This window comes from Equus caballus, chromosome 18 (assembly GCF_041296265.1).
Source record: "Equus caballus isolate H_3958 breed thoroughbred chromosome 18, TB-T2T, whole genome shotgun sequence".
Classification (NCBI taxonomy): Eukaryota; Metazoa; Chordata; class Mammalia; order Perissodactyla; family Equidae; genus Equus; species Equus caballus.
In genome coordinates, this window is record NC_091701.1 from 59,928,497 (window position 1) to 59,954,187 (window position 25,691).

The 25,691-nt window shown below is 35.4% G+C and overlaps 1 long non-coding RNA gene across 2 annotated transcripts in view; it reads left to right on the plus strand.

Annotated features, from left to right (window-relative positions):
- LOC102150946 (uncharacterized) overlaps window positions 1-25,691 on the plus strand; it is a 68,444-nt gene that overhangs the window by 26,024 nt on the left and 16,729 nt on the right. Inside the window, exon 4 of one of the 2 annotated variants that reach the window (XR_002801259.2) lies at window positions 11,123-11,261. This is a non-coding gene — a long non-coding RNA (uncharacterized lncRNA). Of the gene's footprint in view, window positions 1-11,122; window positions 11,289-25,691 lie in introns of those variants that run through there. The other variant, XR_011428550.1, reaches the window with a different exon arrangement.

The following is a 25,691-nucleotide window of genomic DNA, read 5'->3' on the forward strand; positions in this document are numbered from 1 at the left end:
GCATATTCAGTAGTTATACCTAGAATTCATTATTACGTATATTTTATAGGGTTGTCATGGTTTTACAGCAGGTAAAAATAATCTGTTTAGATCACAAGGCTGTTTGATTTCCTTGGAAAATACTGATTTGTGCTTATTTATCTAAGTAAGCATGGAGACTATCTTCTTCCTTGTATCTGGGAAAATACAAAAGACAATGAAATTTTAAAACCACGCTTGGCTTGGTGCTGAAGGAAAAAAGCGAGATGGTTGGAAGATAACAATGTTATTGGTCAGCCCAGTGGACGGCCTCTATTGGCTACAGCACAAATGCTGGAGGTGACTGTGTTGGTATCTGTAACATGTTGATGTGTGAAGTGAAAAAATGAATCCTATTCCTCAGGAGAGTCCTGCATATGTCAAGTATATTGTCTCATTAAGCCAATCCATTTATCAACCCACTGAATGCCAATTAAATCGCACAGGATGGGGCAGGTATACGGTGGGCTGTTGGTGCCAAACTTTATTACAGCTGAGCTTTTCTGGCGCAGTATGTTCCACCCAGCAAAATGGCAGGCATATCAAAGCCAAATTAAATGTTCTTGAAATAATGCCTTTAAAGAGGACGAAATGCCACAGCCTGGCAGAAGAGAATGTGAAATGTAATGTCAGTTCTTAGTGTACTTTTAGTTCCAATGAAGATGTCAAGGCTCAGATCCAGCCAGTGCCAAATGTCTTCACAGCGTGCAAATTAGATCAGTGTAATTTCATCAGGAGAATGATCAGACTCTGCTGTAGTTATGGCTGAATTCACTGCTTCTGCGAGGGCTGGGCTGAGGACTGTGGGGCCCAGCTGAGCTCGCACTGCCATCCTCAGAAAGAGAGAGAACCTGATTTAATGTATTATTCTCTTGATGCCACTGTTGAAAGCCAGTCTCACCTCTCAGAGATATTACTAAATGAACATCCAACATAGATTACAATGATTTTGTTTGGAATTTTTAAAAAATCTATTTAGTGAAAATTAAACCCCAGGTAAGGGGAATATTCTAAGCCAGCTGCCAGGAGGGTATTACAAGCAGAAGAGTTTTATGTTTGTGATTAAACATGAAATTTGTATGAAAACATATAGATATTGGTATTAAATATTAAAGTATTAAAATTCCAGGTATGCTTGGAAATATATATATTGATATAATAATACATTATATACATTGTATAATGATAAATATTCTTAAAAGCACTGTCAATAAATAAATTGCTAATAAAAAATAAAGAATATTGAAAATCTCTAACTAGAAACAGAAACCCAATAAGAATCCTGTGACTAATTTTCAGCTGTAAGTGTAGGAGAAATGGGACAGGGTATATATCTTGGGAAGGAAATTATAAGTGATCCAACATTTGGAATAAAATGGAAAAAACTAATTTTATAATAAGTGGTCATTTATCACCATGAAATTGTTGCCTATTTTGAAATTGTTTCTTAAGGCAGTTACATATACTCCTGAAATGTTATTTTAGTTTAAAAAGGATTTTTTTTTCCATTTTACAAATAGTTTTCCACCAAAGCAACAGGATCAGGACTCCTCTTTGAATTTGTTGCTCGATCCTCAGGAAAGACAAAGCAAAAATCCCAACGCTTGGGTGGCATTCTCAAGAGCAGCTGGAGCACTTTCAATGTTTCATGTTTACAGAAGTTGTGGTTGGTTTTCAGCCTTTTCAAACCATATGCGTTCTGCTAATATTATAATAAAGCACATTTTTTAGTCCCTATTTAGATAATATTTTAAAATGTTTATTGTATGATCTTCATAAAATATATCAAAAATGCAAACTAGTGTAGAGGAAAATAAAAATTACCCATAATCCACCATCCAGACATAACAACTGCTAATACTTTTATATGTTTTTTTCTAGTCTTGAGTGAGTACATACCTGATTTTTTTTCAAATTTGGGTCCTATTGTTTATACTTTATTTTTTCTCCTGCCTTTAATATATTACTAACATTTTTCTATGCCATTAAACAGCCTTAAAAATGATTTTAGTGCTGCAGGATACCCTATTGTGTGTAACATCCCCTATTATTGGACATTCAGCTATTTACCTTCACAATGAACATTCTTACAACTAAATCGGTGTCCATTTCTAATCAATTTCTTTGGCTGGCTTCCTGACAAATGGGATTAATAAGTTAAAGGTTATTCAAGGTTCTTGTTACTACCATGGTACTTTTCAGAATCTACCTATAAATCTACAACTTACAGCCCCAAGAAAAACAATACCTTTACAAAATCAGATCCATAAAACAATTCACTCTTATGTTCCAATAGCCATATTGTGACTTCTAAACTTCATAGAAATGTGATGAAGAATAGTTCAAAACACTCTAAAACTATGCGAAATCTGAGACTAGGACTCCGGCTGCCTTCCTTCTGTTGTGTTATTCACTACTGAAGGATGTGCTGTGTACTCTCAGTTACTGGAAAATAATTAAATTGATTGATGTGATTAACTTAGAGCATGCTTAAAGTCAATGAAAAATTATTATCCCAAGACTTGGAACTATTTTGACATTCTCCCAGTATATTTAATTGGTATAGACAAACCAATAATTTACTAAAAGCTGGTGTTACTTTGAATTACTTTTCATTCCTGTATTTCTCTTCAGAATCATTTAGACTTTCAACTGTGGAACTTTCTTTCATTTCCTATTTTAGCAACAGGCACAGGACCCAAAGCTATCTCTGGGGCTTGCCAAGAGCCAGATGCCAAGCGTTGGAACATTCTAGTGCAACATCTGGCCTTTTGGTGAGCTCCACAGGCAGTTGTGCACTCAGCTCGGAACTGCCTCTGGGGATGTCACATGGTCAAACAATCTACTGATATTTGGCCTGGGTGTTCTTTGAGGAATCATTTGTCTTTCTGCTCACTTCGACTATGTAGCAGATAACATTAGAGCTATTAATTATGTGGAAAAATAAAGTTTTCTACACAAAATACTTTGTTTTAAAATCTTACTTCTTTACTTTAATTGGTAGTGTTGCTTTCCAGCCTAGTTTCCAACTGTTTGTGAATTTTGCGGGGGGTTCAAGAGAGATACTGACTATTTCAGTTCTGGATAAATTTCTGAACAACTGCACCAAATTCATGAAAAGTGGCCATATTTACATTCAGGAGGGGCTTAAATTATTGACGATAATTGAAAAAAAATTAATTCCTTAAAGATACTGCCCTCAAAATAACTTTCCCAGTTTATTGTGTTAAGAATATTTCCTAAGTATAGAGAATGCTGTGACCCACTATGGTAATTGGTTTCCTTGTCATTAGACAGCTAAATATCTGTTTTAATGTCCTTTTCAATCAAGAGATTAAAATTCATGTTCAAACAATACCAGTGATTTATTTAAAGTTATTATCAATTTAGCATGAAGACTAATCCCAACTGTTTCCCTTTTTGAGTATGCAAGATTAATCAGACACAAGAAAAAATGCAATTAAATTAACATATTGCCTCCAACAATTTTCTGTTTTTCAAGGGAAAAGACAAAAATGTATTTATGAATATATTGCCTAGTATGTGGAAAATAAGATCTAATACCATGTGACAGCACATGGACTTCTTCAGATAAATCTTTATCCTATTATTTTTAGAAATTGCTAGATTTTGACTTCTTAATAAACTATGTTTCTCATGATATTACTATGAGGTTCATTTTCACTAATAACAGAGTATTCAAATTTTCACACTTCCTTAAAAGTGTATTTTCCATAAAAGTTCAAAAGCAGAAATTTGTTTCCATTTATTTTGAGTGTTTGATATTTTTTAGTATTTTTTTAAAGAAAAAATTATTTATATAATCTTTGAATCAAAGTACTAAATGAGTGATTAGTATTTTCTACCATAGATTAAAATTGTGTACTCGTAATGTCTATGTCTGCAATGAAATCAGAGGAACTTCCTGTTACATATCAATTGAATATTTATCCACCTTCTAAAAGAAGTAGGAAAAATCTCTGCTACAGAGACCATTTAAATGTGGTCATCCTAAGATATCCAAATGATTAAGATTGAGCATCAATATGATAGAATGTGGATAGACGGTTCCTCAGTAAACCCAGTGCAATGGGAATTGTTGATTGGGTAGTAAAACTGTAGCAAATGGTCAGGTGAAGGCATTCAGGTTTTGATATTTCTGCTTTATCCTAAAGGGATAATTTCTTTTTAAATTGAGGACTTTGGAAACAACCAAATTAGTTAAACTGACATGGGATAATATATCCTGTTTTATAAAACTATCAACTTGAACAAAACTATAACAAATTACCATATGAATCAGACAACTAGGAGAGAGGTCTTTTGGTATGCACTTGGCACCAGGCTCAGATTCAATAATGATATGGAAACTACTGAACCACATTTAACTTTGCTCCTTTCTCTTCAAGACTATCTTTTATTTCAATTCTTAAATACGCACTTTTTCAATCGCTTCTTATCCATGTGGACAAGGTCTCAAATCTCCCAGCCAAGGCACCTTCCCCTTAGATAGAGGATCTAAGACACAGTGATATCACTGGTCACAACTTTCTCTGTTACAAACTTCATTGATCAATGTGCCATCAGGGCTAGATTAGCCTTGCTTGACTTGTCCTTTCTGACTTTTATTCTGACGGTCACTCCGGTCTCTGTGTAGTCTAAAAAAACTGGGAAAAACTTCTATTCTGTCCCTTTAGAAAACAAAAACCTTGGACTAGAAATTAGCAACCCAAATGTGAGCAAGACAATAATCCGTTCCTGCTTTGGCTCTGTTACAGATGATCTCTCAGGCACATATTTTCCTCCTACTCAAGAGCAGTGGTGGCACCAGCATAGCAGTCTCCAGCCAATACCATAGACTAAAGTAATAAGCCATGACATGGGTGTGAATGGGAGGTGGGAGCATGGAGGCAGAAACATGGGCAGGATTCACCTAACTGGAAGGGTGGCTCCATTCTGAGAGAGCGAGAATGATAAAGTTGCAAGCTTAACATAGGGCAAGAATATTCAGGCCTTGAAATTGTGTCACTAGGATTGGGATTAAGAAGCAGTTTTAACTTTTTGTACAGAGAAGTGACATTCATGCAACTAATTTTCTCACATTATACTGTCTAAAATGCCAAATTTTCAACAAAAATTTATGAGACATGCAAAGAAATTTGGCCCATAACATGAAAAAAAACAATGGAAGCTCAAATATTGGATTGATTACACAAAGACTTCAAATCACCTGTTGAAAATATGCTCAACTAAAAGAAACCATGTTTAAAGAACTAAAGTAAAGCATGAGAGTGATGTCTCGTTTTGAAGGATAGTTTTACTGGATATAGGATTATTAGCTGTCTCTCTCTCTCTTTCAGCATTTTGAATATGTCACCCATCTGCTTTCTGGCTCTCATGGTTTCTGGTGAGAAATCTCCTGTTAATCATATTGAGATTTCCTTGTGTAAGATGAGTTGCATCTGTCTTGCTGCCTTAAAGAATCCCTCTTTGTCTTTCAAAAATTTGACATGTTGAGGTGTAGATGTCCTTAATTTTATCCTACTTGGTGTTTGTTGAGCTCCTTGGATATACAGACTAACGTTTTCTATTAGATTTGGGTAGATTTCAGTCATTATTTCTCCAAATTATTCTGCCTCCTCTCACTCCTCTCCTGCTGGGTCTTCATTTAGGCATAAGTTGATAACTTGATAATATTCCACGGGTTTCTATGATTATGTTCATTTTTATTCTTTCTTTTTCTGTTCTTCAGACTAGACAATCTAATTGGTTTATCTTCAAATTCACTGATTCTTCTGCTGTTCAAATCTGCTATCTGACTGTTCAAATCTATTATTGAGGACTTCTAGTGAATTTTTCATTTCAGTTATTGTCCTTTTTGATGTCAGAATAGATATTATTTTAAAAATAATTTTTATCTCTGTATTGGTATTCTCTACTTGGAGAAAAGGTGTAGAAAATATGAAAATATTTTATAACAAGTAGAGAGATTAAATTAGTAATCAAAAACATCTCACAAAGAAAAGTCAAGGACAAAATTATTTCACTGGTGAAAGCTATCAAACAATTAAAGAAGAATTAACACCAAGCCATTGCAAACTCTTCCAAAAAAATAATAAAGAGGATGAAATAGTACATTGAAACTCATTTTTTGAAACCAGTATTTCCATGATACCCAAACCAGACAAAGACAACACAAGAAAAGACAACTACAACCAATATCCTTATGAATATAAACCAAAAAAATCGTTAACAAAATACTATCAAACTGAATCTGGCAACATCGGAAAAGTATTAAATACCACGTCCAAGTGGAATTTATCCCAGAACATAAGGTCAGTTTAATACCTGAAAATCAATCAGTGTACAACACTATATTAACAGGATAAAAGGCAAAAACCACATGATCACCTCAATAGATACAGAAAAAGCATTGACAAGATCCAATGTCTTTTCCTTATAAAAACACCCAACAAACTGAACATAGAAGAGAACTTCTTCAGCTTAATAAAGTGTATATACCAAAAAACCCCACAGATAACATCATATCTAATGACAAAAGACAGAGAGCTTTTCTCCTACAATCAGAAACAAGATAAGGATGTCTGTTCTTACCACTTCTATTCAATATTGTACTGGAGGTTCTAGCCAGGGCAATTAAGTAAGAATAAGAAATAAACAGCATCCACACTGGAAAGGAAAAAGCAAAACTCTTCGGTTTGCAGATGTCATGATCTTGTATATATAAAAGCCTAAGAAGTCCTCCCAAAAACTATTAAAGTTAATAAGCGTGTTCAGCAAGGTTGCAGGATATAAGATCAATATACAAAAATCAATTCGATGTTTATATACTAACAATAAACAATCTAAAAATGAAATTTAAAAACAATTCCACTTACAATAGCATCAAAAATAAAATAGAAATAAATTTAACAAAAGAAGTGCAAGACTTTCACACTAAAAACTACAAAACATCATTGAATGAAATTAAAGAAGACTTAAAGAAGTGAGAAGATTTCCCATGTTCATGGATTGGAAGACTTTAATATTGTCAAGGTGATAACACTTCCCAAATTGATCTATTGATTTAATGAAGTCCCTGTCAAAATCCTAGCTGTCTTTTATGCAGAACTTGACAAGATATTACTAAAATTTATATGGAAATGCAAGGGACTGAGAATAGTTGAAACAATCTTTACAAAGAAGAACAAAACGGGGGCTGGCCTGGTGGTGCAGTGGTAAAGTTTGCACGTTCCAATTCAGTGGCCTGGGTTTTGCCAGTTTGGATCCTGGGTGCAGACACGACACTGCTTGGCAGGCTATGCTGTGGTAGGCATCTCACACATAAAGTAGAGGAGGATGGGCATGGATGTTAGCTCAGGGCCAGTCTTCCTCAGCAAAAAGAGGATTGGCAGCAGATGTTAGCTTACAGCTAATCTTCCTCAAAAAAAAAAGAAGAAGAACAAAAGGGGAGGCCTCACATGTCCTCATTCTAAAATTTATTATAAAACTATATTAATCTAGACAGTGTGGGAATAGCATGAGGATATACATATAGATCAATGGAATAGCATTGAAGCTCCAGGAATAAACCATAGATTTATGGTCAATTGATTTTTGACAAGGATGCCATGAAAATTCAATACAGACAGAATAATCTTTCAACAAACTGCTGGAACAACTAGATAGCCAGTAGCAAAAAATAGAAATTGTATCCCTTCTTCATATCGTATACAAAAATTAACTCAAAATAAGTCATAAACTTAAATAGAAGTGCTAAAACTATAGAACTCTTAGAAGAAAACGTAGGTGTATAGCATCATGACCTTGGACAAGCCAATATTTTCTTAGATATGACACATGAAGCATAAGCAACCAAACGATAAATAGATAAATTGGACTTCAGCATTGAAGCTATTTCTATTTCAAAGGACACTATCAAGAGAATGAAAAGACAACATAGACATTAGTTACGGCAATGACTTTTTAGATAATACCAAAGGCACAATCCATGAAAAGAAACTGATAAGCTGAGCTTCATTAAAATGAAAAACTTCTGTATTGTGAAAGACAATGTCGAGAGAATGAGAAGAAAAACCACAGACTAGGAGAAGATATTTGCAAAGGATAAAGTATTTGATAAAGGAGTGTTATCCAAAATATACAAAGAACTCTTAAAACTCAATAATAAGAAAACAAGCAACCTGATTAAAAAAATGGACCAAAGACCTTAGCAGACACCTCACCAAAGAAGATATACAGATGGCAAATAAGCATTTGAAAAGATGCCGTATATCATACGTCATAAGGGAAATGAAAGTTAAAACAATGAGATACCACTCCACACCTATGAAAATGTCCAAAATCTGGAACATCAACAACACTAAATGCTGGTGAGTACGTGGAGCAACAGGAACTCTCATTCATTGCTGCTTGGAATGCAAAATGATACAGCCAGTTTGGAAGATAGTTTGGTAGTTTCTTATAAAACTAAACATACTCTTACTATACAATCCGGCAATCACACTTCTTGGTATTTACCCAGAGGAGTTGAAAACTTATGTCCACACAAAAACCTGCACACAGATGTTTATAGCAGTTTTATCTGTAATTTCCATAGCTTGGAAGCAACCAAGATGTCCTTCAGTAGGTGAATGAATAAGAAAAACTATGGTACCTCAGTCAATGAAATATTATTCAGCACTAAAAATAAATGAGCTATCAAGCCATGGAGGAATCTTAAATGCATATTACTAAGTGAAAGAAGTCAATCTGAAAAGGGTACATACTGTATGATTCCAACTATATGACATTCTGGAAAAGGCAAAACTATGGGAGACAGTAAAAGGATTAGTAGTTGCTGGCAGTTAGGGAGGTGGGAGGGATGAATGGGCAGAGCACCGAGGATTTTTAGGGTAGTGAACCTATTCTGCATGATATTACAATGGTAGATACATGTCTTTATACATCTGTCCAAACCTGTAGAACATACACCACCAAGAGTGAACCATAATGTGAACTATAGATTTGCGTGATTATGATGTGTTGATGTAGGCTCATCAGTTGTAACAAATGTACCACTCTGCTGGGTATATTAATAACGAGGAAAATCTATGCACATGTGGGGGCAGGGAGTATGTAGGAAATCTCTGTATTTTCCTCTCAATTTTGCTGTGAACCTAAAACTGCTCTAAAAAATAGTCTTGAAATATATATATACACTCATTTTTTAAAAAGATAACACATAGAATCAGGGGAAATGCCTGCAAATCATCTATCTAATAAGAGTCCAGTATCCAGAATATAAAACTGTTACCACCCAATCTTTTTTAAAAACCACACAACTAATGAAAGGGGAAAGGATTTGACTAGACATTTCTCCAAAGAAGATGTACAAATGACCAAGAAGCACATGGAAAGATGTTCAAAGTCATTAGGCATCAGGAGACATACAATCAAAACTAAAATGAGATACCACTTCACACCCACTACCATGATGGTAATCAAAAAGTTGGACAATAACAATTGATGGCAAGGATGTGGAGAAATTGGAACCTTCATACATTGCTGGTGTGAATGTAAAATGATGCAGCTACTTTGGAAAACAGTTTGGCAGTTTAGTTAAACAAACATACAGTTACTATTTGACCCAGCAATTCCATTTCTAGGTATACACCCAAGGTGATTGAAAATGTACTCCATACAAAAACTTGTACACAAATGTTCATAGTAACTTTATTTATAACAGCCAGCTGGTATAAACAACCCAAATGTCCATCACTGATGAATTAATAAACAAAATGTGATATATCAACACAATGGAATATTCTTCAGCCATAAAAATGAAAGTACTAACTCATGCTATAACATGGGTGAACCTTGAAAACATCATGTTAAGGAAAGAAATCAGACACAAAAGGTCACATATTATATTATTTCATGTAAATAATATATCATTTAAATAAAATATACAATTTCATTTAAATACTGTAGATTAGGTAAAGCTATAGAAACAGAAAATTAATTAGTGGTTGCCAAGGGCTGGAGGGGGAAATGGGAAGTGACTGATCCTCGGTTGGAGGTTTCTTTTTGGGCTGATGAAAATATTCTAGATTTAGATAGTAATGATGGGTGAACAATCTCGTGAATATATGAAAAAAATATAACTGAACGGTATACTCTAATGTAGTGTATTCTGTCATATGTGAATTAGATCTTGAAAAAATTCTCTCACTCCCTCCATCCATGTACCCGACCCTAACAATCACAGTCAGAGTGGTAAGGAATGATTCACACTGTCAGATTCACAGTGACAGGGAGGGGACATTCTTAACTTGCTCTTCACCCCATATCAGGCCTTTAGGACATGGGCTACCCGTCCTCAGCACACCAACATTTTATACAACTAAAACCATGTTATTAATGCCACAGATAAGCTAGAGAGAAAATAAATTTTAAAAGGCCATAAAATATGTTGTATGTGAAAAGAACTTATCAGAATATTCCTTAATGCCAGGCTCCTTATCACTTTCAGGAAAGAGTCCACATTCTTTATTATGACCCACAAGGCCTCTACAATTCAAACCTAGAATCATACATGTGCTCTAAACCCTAGTCACGTCGAATCTCCATTATGTTGTTTTGTGTCTAACCCAACAATCTTACTCTGACTTTCTTTCCTCACTTGCTATAAATACTTAGGTCCTCAAATTCTCTTTGGATCAGTTTTATCATCCTGTTTGTTCCCTCCTTAGTGAGTTCAATAAATATTAGACATGTGTTTATTCTTTATTTGTATGAGTTACATTATTCCATTTTACATTTCACAGTTTTACATTAAGTACTGAACTAAGTTGTCCAGTTTTCAGAAATCTTCCCAAGATTCGTGTCATAATTAATATTTTTCAACTCCAAAAGATTTTTCAGGGAAAAAAAATCCACATTTAAAGAGAAAAATAAGACACACATTTCAAAACAGCCTACTTTCTCCTGGCCCAGTGCATTAAGTGTGGGTGATGAGCAGAGAGCCTCGCAGGCATGTGCCCCTTTTTGCATCTGTTTCTTCAGAGTAACGTCAATTCTATGTCCTATTTTCACCCCACAGGCAGGTCCTTGAAGAGATATTATTTATGAAGTGGAGAAATAAAGGACTTCAATTCAGATGATGTAATAGAAAATCTGATTAATGGAATCCATGTGAAATTCTTGACATTCATTTGCCCTGATTGAATGCCTAATCATGACTCCCAGATGGTAGACTTTTCTTTAGTGTGAGTACATAATATGTAAACTTTTGGTCTTTCTCCTTCTTTTGGAGCTTTAAATTATTACCTATTTTGGGATCCCCTTAAATGTACTGTATCTTCAAACCAATTCTTACCTAAGAAATGTTATCAGAAATGCTTTTAAATAAAATTTATTCACTAATATTGAAAAATGCTAAAATAATTGAATAACCCAAAAACTGCAGCTTCAATGATTGGTATATCTATTTATATAAATTACCCAGAAAAAAGGATTAAAAAACAAATTAAGGGGCCAGGCTGGTGGTGTAGTGGTTAAGTTTGCACATTCCACTTCGGCAGACTGGGGTTAGCAGGCTCAGATCCCAGGCGTGTACCTACACACTGCTCATCCGGCCAAGCTGTGGTGTCATCCCACGTACAAAATAGAGGAAGACTGGCACAGATTTTAGCTCAGGGCCAATCTTCCTTAACAAAAAGAAAAAAAAAACTAAGAGATAAATATGTAGCAAAAAATGAAAAACATGGTTTGAAAATTGTGTACGCAAAGTAAAAGATGACAGTCACAATATGCGTGGGTTTGAAGAAAAGGAAGAAAGGAAAAGGAGACTGTCATCAGTTTTACTAAAGCCATGAGGCTTGCAGAGTAACTACAAAGCCACGTGGACTTAAATTTTTGACATTCTGGTCCTTGGCTTATTACCATTTATGCAGTAACCACAGACTTATTTCTGATACCATATTTATTTTTGAAATTCTTCTGTTTTATTAATTACCTGGACTTTCAACCTTTTGTTTTACATCATGTTTCCCTAAACACCAATGATATCATACCTTCTAAGCTTTCCTTCGAGTTTTTAGGTTTGCTTGTTTGTTTTTTGTATTTTATTTAAGCATTAAAATCTGAATTAAATAAATACACTTAAGATGGAAATTTAAAATTCTTTGTGGAAAATAATTTCTGTTTTTATGCCACAATATAAATGATGAGTCAAAGAACAATTCTATTTTAAGTGAATTTGCATAGTTTTGATAACTTTTTGGGAAATGGATCTTTGGTTTCTGCTTTAATGCAGTCAAGAAGTAGAGGATTTTACGTATAAAAGATTTTTCAGTATGCTTAATTGCTACAGTTGAAGTTTCTGTTTATTTCCCTAATGAATTACTTCCCTATTATGAAGAAATGACTCTCTCAAAGGACAATCATTTATTACACCTGAGCCTTCCTGGTCTCCATTGTACCTCATGCTGCTTACTAATTTGCAATGATTTAGGAAGATTGCCACAACCACTCAATTAAACAATGGCTTTGGATGCAACCTATAGCATGAGGCACATCCTTAGTACACATTTAGAACTGTCTTGTTAATTTGGCAGAATCCAGCAACGACTGTGTTCTGAGAATCCCACAGACAGCAGATAACATATCCAGGAGGACTAAAAGTAGTCACTTGATTTTTTTGGTCCAACCAGGCAGATGCAGCGTTACCCTAGAGCGAGAATGGAGCCACGGGGAGAAAGAAGTAGACTAAGATTTGGGCAATCAGATTTCTAATTCTGGCTTTATTACCTTTTAGTTTTTGATCCTTGGGGAATGATATTCTCTGAGCTTCGGTTTCCTCCTCTATATAGAATGTGAGCTATAACTGATAATTTCTTAGGCATTTTCCTAATCGATGGCACACCTTTATGTAGCTCATGTTAAACGTAGAAAATATTTTGCAAAATGTTCCCAGGGTATTTATGAAAAGTCTCGGTGGCTTATTTCCATGCAGCATCCTGAAGCAACATGATGAAAACTCAATCAAACACTAGAAGGCGGGATAACTAATTTAAAACTGTAATTGTCAAAATTTTTAATTACTTCTGGGCCAATGATGTAGAATTGCCAGGCAATGTACTTTAACTAACAGTAGTTTTATGGCCAGAATCAACCTTCCTGTGGGGAAAATAGACACATGTCCATATGTCTAGGTAATGAAATCTGAAGAAGAAAGGAAGTATGAATGAATTCTGAAGACAAATTTTCCTGAATTCACAGTTATGCCTTGGACCAATCCTATATTATTAAGGTTTGAAGTAAGCCCCTTCTGGTTAATATTTTAGACTTTGGAAAATAGGTAGAAGGTATTCAAAAAACAGCACAGATATGGTCCTCTAAATAAATGAATTCTCTTGGCACACAATTAAAACATACTTAAAGTAAACACTTTAACTTTTTGCTTTTTTTTACTGTATCATCTCAATAATAATCTCTTTGTGAAATTCAGTATGTAATGTTCCATTGTTCTTTTAACCTTCATAGTTCTGTTTAAATGAAGTAAATGAGGATTAATTTACATAGACTATGATGTCTAGGGAAATAAGACTGTATATTCTCTTTGCACAATACCTAGAATACCTAGAATTTGCATCATATAATAAAAATTTGAAACACTTTGCAGTGCTTCTTAGTATAGTGCAAAGATCATAAATTTTGGAGTTGGCATATCAAGTTTTTTTCCGAATAATTTCTGACTGATAATGGACAAGCCAGTTAGAGTTTCGGAGATACTTGACCCATTTATAAAAGTTGGCATAATATTATCCAAGGTCTTTTTGATATGCAGTAATAAAATGACTCATTTGCTTTCAGGGTAGCGTCTGTGCACATTCATTCAAATAAGTTCTTATTCCTATCTCCCTAGACATTCCTCAAGAACAAAAAGGGCATTTGCCCGTTTGATCAGGGATAGGAAAGGAGATGTACGAGGAATGGAAGGACACAAGTAGCGTTTTGTAATTTTTCAAAATTTGACATGTGCGCTTTATCTCTTTAAAAACAAAACCACTAACCATGCCTGTCTCATAGCATCTGTGAGTATTAGATGAGAAAATGTCATAAGTGCTTTGAGTTTTTTCTCTATAATTTCCCCAATAGAAATAGCTTGTTTTACTTGATTATGAAAGATATCCACCATTATAATTTTGACGCATTTTTTAACTTTTCTCTGCTTAAATAAAGAGAAAAACTTCCCCAAAGAATCTGATTCTACATGGAAAATACTTTGAAATCTGATTTTTTACATAATAGTATAAATTGAAGAACTCCTATGCCAGATACAGATGTAGTACATATTTCGAATGGTTGTGTATTCCATTATATGGCTGTATCTCAATTTAGTTAAGTAGTTCCCAACTGTTTGACATTATCTTGCTTATAAGAGTGAAAAGTCGGAAACTGTAATTGACTTCCCTGTACATAAATATTTGTGCACTTCTCTGAGTATTTCCTCAAGATAAATTAGCAGATATGCCCTGTATTCAGGCTTTTGCCATATGATGCTGAAAGCCAGTGTGTTAGTTATCTGTTATTGCATTAAAAAATTACCCCAAAGCAGGGCTGGCTCCGTGGCCGAGTGGTTAAGTTCGTGCGCTCCGCTGCGGTGGTCCAGGGTTCGGATCCTGGGCGGGGACATGGCACCGCTCATCAGGCCACGTTGAGGCGGCGTCCCACATCCCACAACTAGAAGGATCTGCAACTAAGATATACAACTATGTCGGCGGGGGGGCGGGGGGGCGGGGGGGCGGGGGGGCGGGAGATAAAGCAGAAAAAAAAATTTAAAAAAAGATTTATAACAGTTGTTAGCCCAGGTGCCAATTTAAAAAAAAAAAAAAAAGAAAGAAATTACCCCAAAGCTTAGTGGCTTGAAATGATGATAATCATTTATTATCTCCAGTGGTTTCTGTGGGTGAGAAATTCAGACATACTAGGGATGGCTTGCCTATGCTCTATGATGCTGAATCTCAGCTGGAAGACTGAAAGTCTAGGGGCTGGAATCATCTGAAAGTTTGGTCGTTCACTCAAGGTTGAAACGAGGCATCAGCTGAGGACCTACCCTCCTCTCATGATGTGGCTGGGTTTCAAGAGAAAGCATTGACAGAGAGACAGAGAGACAGAGAAAGAATGCTGGGTGAAACCATATTGCATTGGATGTCTAGTCTTGGAAGTCACACAGTCTAACTTCTGCAACATTCTGCTAGTTGAAGCAGCTACCAAGACACCCACATTCAAGGAGAGGGGACATAGACCCTATCTCTCAATGGAAGCGTGTTGATGTCACATGTATAAAAGAAAAAGTGACATGCACTATGTATTGCTGCTGCTATCTTTGGAAAACACTATCTGCCCAGCCAGTGTTAAAACTTTGGAGATATATCACAAAAGTGACTTTCTTTAATAGCTTGTTTTGAGTAATATCTTTGCCTAACTGATAATATAAAAGATGATATTTTGCATCATTTTAGATTGTTTTTATAATTAAATATACCAAACATTGTTTGCAATTGATTTGCCATTTATATTTTTCATGCTTTTTTTGTCATTTGACATAACCTTTATGTTTTTATGGATGTAATCATTTGTTTAAGAGTTCTTTATAAAACATCTTCATATGCTATATTAAGAAAATAACTCTTTGTCAGCTTTGTTGAAAGTATCTTTCCTAATGTATCATTTTTTGGCCTTTTTTTGCATTATTAATTCTTTACAAACTTTTAAATAAACTTTCTATCTTATATGCTATGCTTAGACATATCTTCCTTATCCCAGAATTACAAAAAATTTTTACTTGTACGCTAATTTATTTGTTTATAAGTTACATCAAAATAAATTTTGTATAGGTTAAAGACAAGATCCAACACTTTTCCAGGTTTTACCTATTCAGTTTTGTTTGCTGAAATACTCAAAATAGCAACAAGTTTTAAAAATAGTAACGTCCAAAGAACGTGGAGAAGGAATGCCACGCTGATCATGTTCTGTTGACTAATCCATACCTGCCCTGCAGATCGGAAATGTTACATTTATCGTGTATTAATGCCCAGATATACTTGAGTCTCTTTCTGAACTCTTTATCATTGATCTCTACTGAAATTCAATATCACATTGTTTTAATAGTTTAATTTAAACTACATTTTAATATCTGGAAAGCTCCCTTTTTCTCACAATGCCTTGTAATTCATGAAGAGCTGTTCAGTACTCATTCCTAACTCTCCTTCCTCCCTGCTGATCTCATTCAGGGTCATGGCTTTGAGCACCTTCCATAATGACAACCCCTCATTTATATCCCCAGTCCAGGCCTCTCCTGTGAATTCCAAACTCAATTACTCGCTAGGAAGTTGAATAGGCCTCTTTGTTTCAACAAGTCAGAACTAAACCTTTACTTTTTTGTTTTCTCTCTTATCTTCTCTTCCCCTAGTCTTCTGCATCCCAACAAATAGCATTATACCAGCTACCCAGGTAGTATAATGAAAGGCAGATTTAATATTGTGTTTGTCAATCATTATATCAGTGTAGAAAAGGTTGAATTCTTCTAACATATCAATTAGAATAGGAAACATGACTTTTAGGGGGGTCAAGTTAAATTGACACTAAATCTAGAGGGTCAGTATCTGTGCCTGATTTAGCGTGTGAACCAGGGATGCTAAAAAGGTGAGTCAAGGACCCTTGGTCCTGTGGAACGTTTCAGGAATTTATAGCAAATACAAAATGTGGTTTCTGGCCGGTTTCTGGGGGCTAACTAGTGTTAATAAGTTTGCCCACAAGTAAGAAATGTACTGTTGCACTTCTACATTTCTCATGAAGAGTATTTTTCTTGAAAATGTTTGATATATTTTCCTATATATTTTAAATAATTAAAGTAAATATGTAGTTGTGGTTTGGAAAAGTGGAGGATCAAAACAGTCCTGAAGAGGAACGTACCAAGTGGAGATGAATGATAGACCTCAATAAGAAGTAAAGGTTAACATCAAAAATTGTACGTTAAAACAAGAGTAAGTTCTATTTGTCACTGTTGTTAAATTAACAGTTTAAAATATAGCGACTCTAAGAAGAATACAAAATCAGTGGATCAATATAACATGATTTTGAGAAAAACTAAAAACCATCACATATGAAACAAATGATATAATTGCATGCATTATTATTTGGTGATAGATAATAATTATTTTGCATCTGGTGACCATCTTTACATTATGTGGTAAAAATAGAAAGTCACGTACAGCAACAAGTTTTGCAAATAGTAATGTCCAAAGAAAACAGGCAGGAGTTTTGTGCTGATTGTCTTCCATTCATCCTTCCAGATCTATTCTCTGCTCTTCTCCTCTGTGGTCTATGCCCCAGCCCCAGACCAGCAGGGTGACATCAATGGACTGCATCATCTGAGCTCTCTCACCTTACTACTTCCCAATGGGTTCATCTGATGGGAGGGACCAGGTAGATATCAGGGAGCAGGAAGGTAGGGAGAGAGAGAGATACAAAACCAAAGATAGAGCCAGAGAGAGAGAAAAACAGAGTGTGTTTTGCTTGTGAATCCATTCCTCTACCTACAATCATAGCTCTGTTAGTTGATCCATTTGCCATGACTTAGCTATTGTGAGACTCAGTATCACTGCCACGATTTGACCCCTTCAGGCTTTGGGGTGGAAATGGCTTTCCACAGCTGCTGCCCCTGTTGTGCTTCATCATCCCTTGTTGGTCCTTAACCCTGCCACACATCTGTAAATATTCCTTTCACTGAAGTCTCCCTAATCATCTCTCTGAGAGAACCTTCCTCTGCCTGGATCTTGATGGATAAAAATTCCAACACTGGCTCTTCAGTTATATTCATTAAAGGAAAAAGTATAGCTTGTGAATCCTACTGTGGTCATCCTTACAAAGCTATTAACGATCACTTACTACACTCACATCATTTTAGACCAATTTAAACGTCCTTTGGGTGGTTTTCCATAAGCCAATCACCAAACAACTACTAGGAAGATAAAAAGAAAGACAAGAAAGAGTACTTGTCCCTCAAGAAGCTTGGCTTATTCAGCAGACAATTTATAAACCCTTGAAAAAGTCCAATAAGATTGTGCATGACAGAATGTAAAAAAGAGACAGTAACAGACAGTAAATATAAGTGAAAGCGGAGAAGAAAGTGATGATGTGGGCTGGCAGGAAAGGCTTCATTGAGGAGGTGGGACTTTAACTGGACCTTGGAAGATATGAATATTGTCCTGTGTGACTCCACCACTAAACGTTTCCTGTCCATTTCATCATACAAATAGTAATTTTCTTTTCATTTGGAATCCTCTTTCAATATCTTAGAGTCATTTATGCACCACCTGAAGTAGCATCCACACATGACTACTAAATTGGTGTTCTTGCCTGACCCATCCCATGCCAGGATATGCTTTGAGCGGCATAATGATTCCTTTGCTCATGTATTGGATGCACATTGTGCCAACACTGGGTCAGGCACCCAGGAAGGTTTGTGTGAGGAGAGATTCAGAGAACTTCTGGATTCTGAAGGAAGGATTTGCTGAAAGTGACCCGAAAAGACTCCACGGGGCAAACAATGGCCTAGCTCTGGAGTCATCAGATCTGTTTTCAATTCCCAGCTCCTCCATCTGCTAGTATAACCTTCTCTGTTTCCTCTCCTGTACAATTGTGACTGTCATGCTTTCAGGGGTTCATATTAAGTTCCAAATAAAATAACATACGAAGGGTTTATTACAGTGCTCACCCCATCTTAAGTACTTTCTTGTAAATAGCATCTATTTGTATTCTACTGCCTTATTCTTCCTGTTGCTCCTACTATTCCTAATTATTAGGTTATTACTATTTTGCAATGGGTAATATATACACTTTGCAAGAAATCTTAAGGCGTAATAGCAAAATCACATCCACATTAGAATTTGGTAAAAAGCAAAGTTGACTGTCAAAATTGAATTCCTAATGTGGAGATCAAAAACTGTGAGGGAGGAGATGAGATATAAATGACAAAAATAGAAATTTAACCTTAGAATCATAAGTGTTCCTATGGAGGAAATATGAACTATGAGAAAGGGAATATCGGAAGATGAAGCTTGAAAACTTCAGTTTAGAGGAAAAAGAAAAATAAATGACCTGATTGTGCTGATCAAAAGAGTTCACCACATTCCAGGCAAATTCATTGAAAGAAAGATTCGCACCTGGACTAAAAGTAACAAAAATTTTAATCATAAGAATAAAATAAAAGCTCAGAAATTTACAAAACAAAAGAGATCTACAAGGTATAAAAAGCAGTCCTCAGATTTCTCCTCTGCAACACATGTCAGAAGAAAATGAAACAATGTCTGCAGCTTTGAGGAGGAAATCACAACCCTGGATATTTGTACATAGCCAAATTTTCTTTCATGTATGAGGAGAGCAGAACTACATTCACAGATGTACAAATTTCAAAGTCTTACTGAATGGATTAGCCACATACTCACCTTGAAGAAACTGCCAGAAGATGTATTCCAACCAAGCTAGAGATTGCTCAAAATTAATTCCTCAAGCTTGTAATATAAAATCACAAGTCTTTATACCCAGGTTTTACCACAAACGCCAATTTCTGCAAATTTTTTTGCTTTCGTTCACTTAAAATTTATCATGAGAGATTTTTAATTATTATTTTTCACTCGTTTCATTTCACAGAGATATTTTTTCATTTTTATGGCTTTTTTATAGCTCCATAGTATTCCATTTTATGGATGTACCATAAATTATTAAACCAGTCTGCCACTGATGCACATTGAGGTTGTTTTCAATATTTTGCTATTTCAAAGAATGATGCAGAGAGAATCATGCGTGAATGTGTGTGCACAGATAGATAGAGAGAGAGAGAGAGAGAGAATCCTTCCTACATATAGATAATTTCCCCGAATTGAGATTACTGAGTAAAAGGATATATGTGTTTGTGATTTTGATACACGTGATCAAACTGTATTGCATAGTGTTTGTACAATTTTTGACATCTATCAGCAATGTATGGGAGCACCCATTTCCCCAAAGACTCGTCAACACAGTTGTATTATCAAATATGGATTTTTTGCTGGACTCCTAGGTAAAAAATGATACCTCAGTGTAGTTCTAATTTGAATTTATCTTTTTATTAGTGAATTTTGAGTATCTTTTCATGTATGTAAAAACCATTTTTACTTATCTTTGCATGGACTGAGTGTTCATATCCTTTGTCCACTTTTATAATGAGTTGTTACTCTCCCTATTCATTCCTAGCAGCTCTATAAATATTAGGGAGATTGGCCCTTTGTTTGTGATATGAGCTACAACTGTTGTTTTCTGGTTTGCTATTTTTCTTTTGACTTTTCTTAACTTTTCTGATGTTTAGGTGTTTGTTTTAACATGTAGAAATATACATATATAGCTGGATTTGAGTCATAGTTTAAAAAGAATCTTTCCTTCTCTAATATTATAAAGGAATTCTCCCAATTTTTATTCTGGTATTTTTGTTTTTTTGCATTTTATCTTTCCTTTAACTGAAATTTATCTTGGTACACATGGTGAAGTAAAAATTCCATACTTTTTTCTGGTTTATTCAACATTATTTATTAAATACTCCATCTTTTACCTACTGATTATATTGTCACTTGTATCAATTATTAAATTCTAATATCTGTTTGGGCCCAACTAATGTTCTCTGGGTAGTGAGATTCTGGTTCTTTTTTTCTTTCTTTTAATTTTTTTATGTTTAAAATTTACTGCAACAAACATATGACTTTTATAATTAGGAAAAAATAAATTTTAAGGTTCCTTCTCTAAGCCAGTATATAAAAATATATGCATTCTATAGGATCTTAATTAGTTTTAAAAGATATAGAAACAATACAAATAAAATACTCTAAAACGTTAGCAGTGATTTGCTCCACATAGTTTTCACTATGGGTTACTTTCTTCTCCCTTTTGTTTTTTTTTTTGTTGCTTTTACAATTTTATACACTAAGTATGAAAAATCTGTAAAATTAAAAAATTAAGTCTTTGTGGTAAATGAACTATGTTTGTGTCACATAGGGATTTGAGGTTATCTTCTACATTTAAAGTATTATATGGAAATTAAATTTGTCACTGTCACTGAGTTTCATTAACATTACTTATATTTGCAGATCACATCTGCTCAACCTCAAATTCCTTTCACATTCATCAAAAAAGTAGGTTGACTCTCAATTCCATTCAATTAAATATCTATGTAACTTTTTAAAAAAAATACTAGAAGAAACATTAAAATATATTCCTAAACGTCTGCTTGCAGTAATTTCCAAACTAAAATTTTAGTTATAAAAATAGAAACATTAATTTAATAGTGCCACTGTAACAAGAGCAATGCCATAATTTGTACTTATATTTGCTTATCATGAAATAGCAAGCTTCAAAGCAATTTCCTTTGGACACATCAGTTCTATAAATTACATACTTAAGGATAATTATTTTTTATGGAAAAGTAAAACCTGACTGAAACATAATTTTAAGTTTATATAAAAGGAGTACAAATAATTGAGCTTTTATCAATCCTGGTAGTCTTAAATTTGTATCGCCTTGCATAAAGGTCTCAAAGGACTCTTTAATTAATAAATAAGCAATGTAGTTTCAAAACACCAGTTGAATACACAGACATAATTTAATTAGTGAAATTGAAGACTCCATTCTTTCCTTTAAACCAAATTACAAAGTAGAACCAGCCCTCAAGTCATGAATTTTAATTTTTTCAATTTAATTTGTATTCCCTCCCTTTCATTTACTATTTCTTCGCAGAAACAGTTCCTACTTGAAAAACAAGATCATTTTTTGATCCCTAAAGCCTATAGTTATAGAACACAAATTAATGAGGAATTTCCATGAGCTAAGATGGCACAGTCATTAAGAATAGAGCCCCTAAGATTTTTACCTTGTGTCTGATCACAGAAAGAGATATAGAATACAGTTATACCCAGAATTCTCCAACCCAAATGTGCTTGTTAAGTTTGTTTATCCGGTCATATCACATGCCACACAGCTGCGAACTATTTAGAGAAGGTTACTAGACACTCTTCTGTCTAGGAATTTTTCTTTCTTTTTGATTTTTTGCCTCACATCACGCTGGAGACAATATAACGACTACATTAAGTGTTTCCTGAACTGCTGCTCTTTCTAAATAATTACGATGTCTTTGGGGGCGTATTTTCCTCAAAAGCTAGCTTTTCTTGAAAGGGATCCTGGCTCAATTAATTAACTTAGCATACAGAGCATATAAGTTGATACAAACAACCACAATTATTGTTTTGCCCAACAATGGCCTAGGTGCTGGGGCTGAAGCAGAGAATAAGGCACACAGATGGCTATTTTCATGAAGAGTACTTTCTGTTGAGGGAGACCTAAAATCAATAAATAACCAAATAATGAAAAGAGGACATTCCAGAAAGAAATGGTATGCATGTAAAGAATGACTGGGTGAAAAAAGACACATGAAAAGATGTTCAACACCACTAATCATCAGAGAAATACAAATCAAATCCACAATGCGGTATCACCTCATACCTGTTAGAATGGCTATTACCAAAAAGACAAGAAGTAGCAAGTATTGGAGAGGATGCAGAGAAAGGGAATCCTTGTACACTGTTGGTGGGATTGTAAATTGGTGCAGTCACTATGGAAAACAGTATGGAGGTTTTTCAAAAAATTAAGAATAGAACTACTGTATGATCCAGCAATTCCATTTCTGGGTATTTATCCAAAGAACGCAAAAACACTGATTCAAAAAGATGTATGTACCCTTATGTTCATTGCAGTATTATTCACAACAGCCAAGAAATGGAAATAACCTGAGAGCCCATTGATGGATAAATGGATAAATGGATAAAGAAGACATAGTATATATATATACACACACATAATGGAATACTACTCAGCTATAAAAAATAATGAAATCTTGCTATTTGAGACAACATGGATGGAACTTGAGAGTATTATGCTAAGTGAAACAAGTCAGAAGGAGAAAGACAAATGCTGTATGATTTCACTCATATATGAATCTAACAAAAAGGAACAAACAAAACAAAACAAAAGCAAACTCATAGGTATAGAGAACACATCGGTGCTGACCAGAGGGCAAGGAAGTCAACTGTAGAGTGATGGATAGTAACTAGAATTTTGGAGGTGATCACTTTGTAGTGTGTACAGATGTCGAGCTACAGTGTTCTATGTCTGAAACTTACATAATTAAAAAAAAAGACTGATTGAGGTGACAATTTTTCTGGAAGGCCTTTTTCAGATCTGTTTTCTAAGGAAGCTAGAAGAGCATCATTCACATCAAGGAGTAGCAAATCTCTATCATGTCCCCTTTCCATTGTCAAGAATTTAGAGGGAGAAAGAAAGGATGGGGAATCCAGAAAAGGAGAGGGGGACAGCACAAAGGAAAGGAACAGGCATGACTGATGACAATAAAATAGCCAGTGAGCAGGAACACTGAGACAAAAGTGGCCAGAAATCTATGTGCCCACAGGAATGTGAAGTGTCTTGAGCTGCCATCATGTAGAGCAGGACATGATCCTTGGTCATTTCACCGCCCCCCCCCCCCGCCCCCGCAATCTTACAGATGGCGTGATTGTCACCTGGAGAGCGACGAGATTCACCCAAGTCACGGTTAGAGATCTAGAACCAAAACCAGAAGTTAGCCTTCCTGGTATATTTAGTTTACATCTCTACCACTAATTGCTTTCTTCTGGGTTGCTTGTGATGTGGGCACTAAAACCTGTGATGCCTGAGCTAGAATCAAAAGCGATAGTGTGAGATTTAGTTATCCACAAAAGTAGGTGTTTATTAAATTTACTATGTGGCAAATGACGTGTCTGTGGGTCAGAACATCGTGCAGATTATTAGTGAGACCGGCTCATGGGGCCTCTTCTGATGAGGTTATAGAAGAAATGCAAGCTCTATTCCTTTTCCCCAAAACCATGAACCAAAAGCAACCTGAAAATTTAAAAAGTAAAGGGACTACTGTTTTGATGAAAGAGAAGTGCTTGAAAAGGTCCAAACTAGAGACAAAGAAAAAACAGAGCTAAGATGACTGGCTTCTTAGTTATTTGGAAGGAATTCTAGTGAAGATTTAGAAACACTGTGGTCTGGTCTGTAGTTAAATCGCGTGCTGTATAATTTTAGCCATCATCTGGGAGACAGCCAATGGTGGGGTGTAATTATGGAAATGCTGACACAGCAGAACATAGTGGAAACCAAATCAATTTTCAACATGCTTACCCAAACCCTAATAAGAAACTTCCACTGATGACAAGAAAATAATTGGGAAATAAAAAATGGGCGAAAGTATGGGAGTAAATATAGAAAATGAACAGAATTCTTCTTACTCTGTCTCTTTGCTCTTTCCACTGGCTCTTTGCTCCCTAATCTGCGGAACTAACAGCGTCTGTCATAGCAATCTTCCCAGCAAGTCCTCTGATTGAAGGGAAGAAGTTGGACTAATGGTTCAAGGAACTTTTTAAAGCAACATGCTTCTGCTAGCATCAGGAGAAATTTAATTAATAAGAAAAATATCTAAAAGGTATTTTGAAGTTGTTAGAAAAAAATCGTTAACAACTGTAACAATAACTTTGACTTTACCATGGACCCAGTTAGGGGCCCAGAAAAAGCATCAAATCACAGGGTATAGCTGAGAGAGGGCAGCTGCTTTGAGACCCTTTTAAAAACAGAGGGAACAAGACAAACAGCAAGTCACTTAAAATTAGGAATTCAGAATTTCAGATCACATCTCTCAGACCAACCTGCTATTGGAAGGCACTGAATTTCTCTCGGCTACAGAGGCTTTGCCTTCAGAAAGCCTACAACCCCTTCGCTGTCAGAGGAATAAGTGATGGTAGTAAACACTTTGCTGAATAGGAGGCACCACGTGTAAGCTCAGCAAAAGGCAGAAGCAAGAGGTACACTTTTCTTTTGACCTCAGTTCAGCTCCATGTAACAGAAGTTTCAGAGAAGAGAAAAAACAAAGCTATCTATGAGCAATGGTAAATGGGATTCTCTATCACTGTTTCCCCATCTTGGTCATGGTATTCTATACCTGTTATTAGTTATCTATTGTTGCGTAACAAATTACCCCCAAATTTGCATCTTAAAACAACAACGAACATGTATTATCTCACAGTTTCTGTGGGTCAGAAATTGTAGAGTGGCTTAGCTGAGCTGATTCAGGCCCAGGTGTCTTATGAAGTTGCAGTCAAGATGTCAGCTCACTCACATGGCTGTAGACAATAGGGCTCAGTTCCTTGCCAGCTGTTAGCAGGTGGCCTCAGTTACCCAGTACATGGGACTCTCCGTAGGGCTGTTTTTCATGAGATGGCAGTTGACTCCCCCCAGATGAACAATCAAAGGTCAAAGGGAAGCCTCAGTGACTTTTGTCCTATTCTTGGAAGTCACACTCTTTCATTTCCACAATAGCCTCTTGATTACGTGAGCCTACTGGTTACATGTCAGCCCTATTCAGTGTGGGAGAGGGTTCTAAAGGGCAGGAATACCAGGAGATGCGCACCATGGAGCCATCTTGGAGGCTCGCTACCATAGTCATTTACACATCAACATCAAAAGTTTGGCCTTTTTCACCACATGCC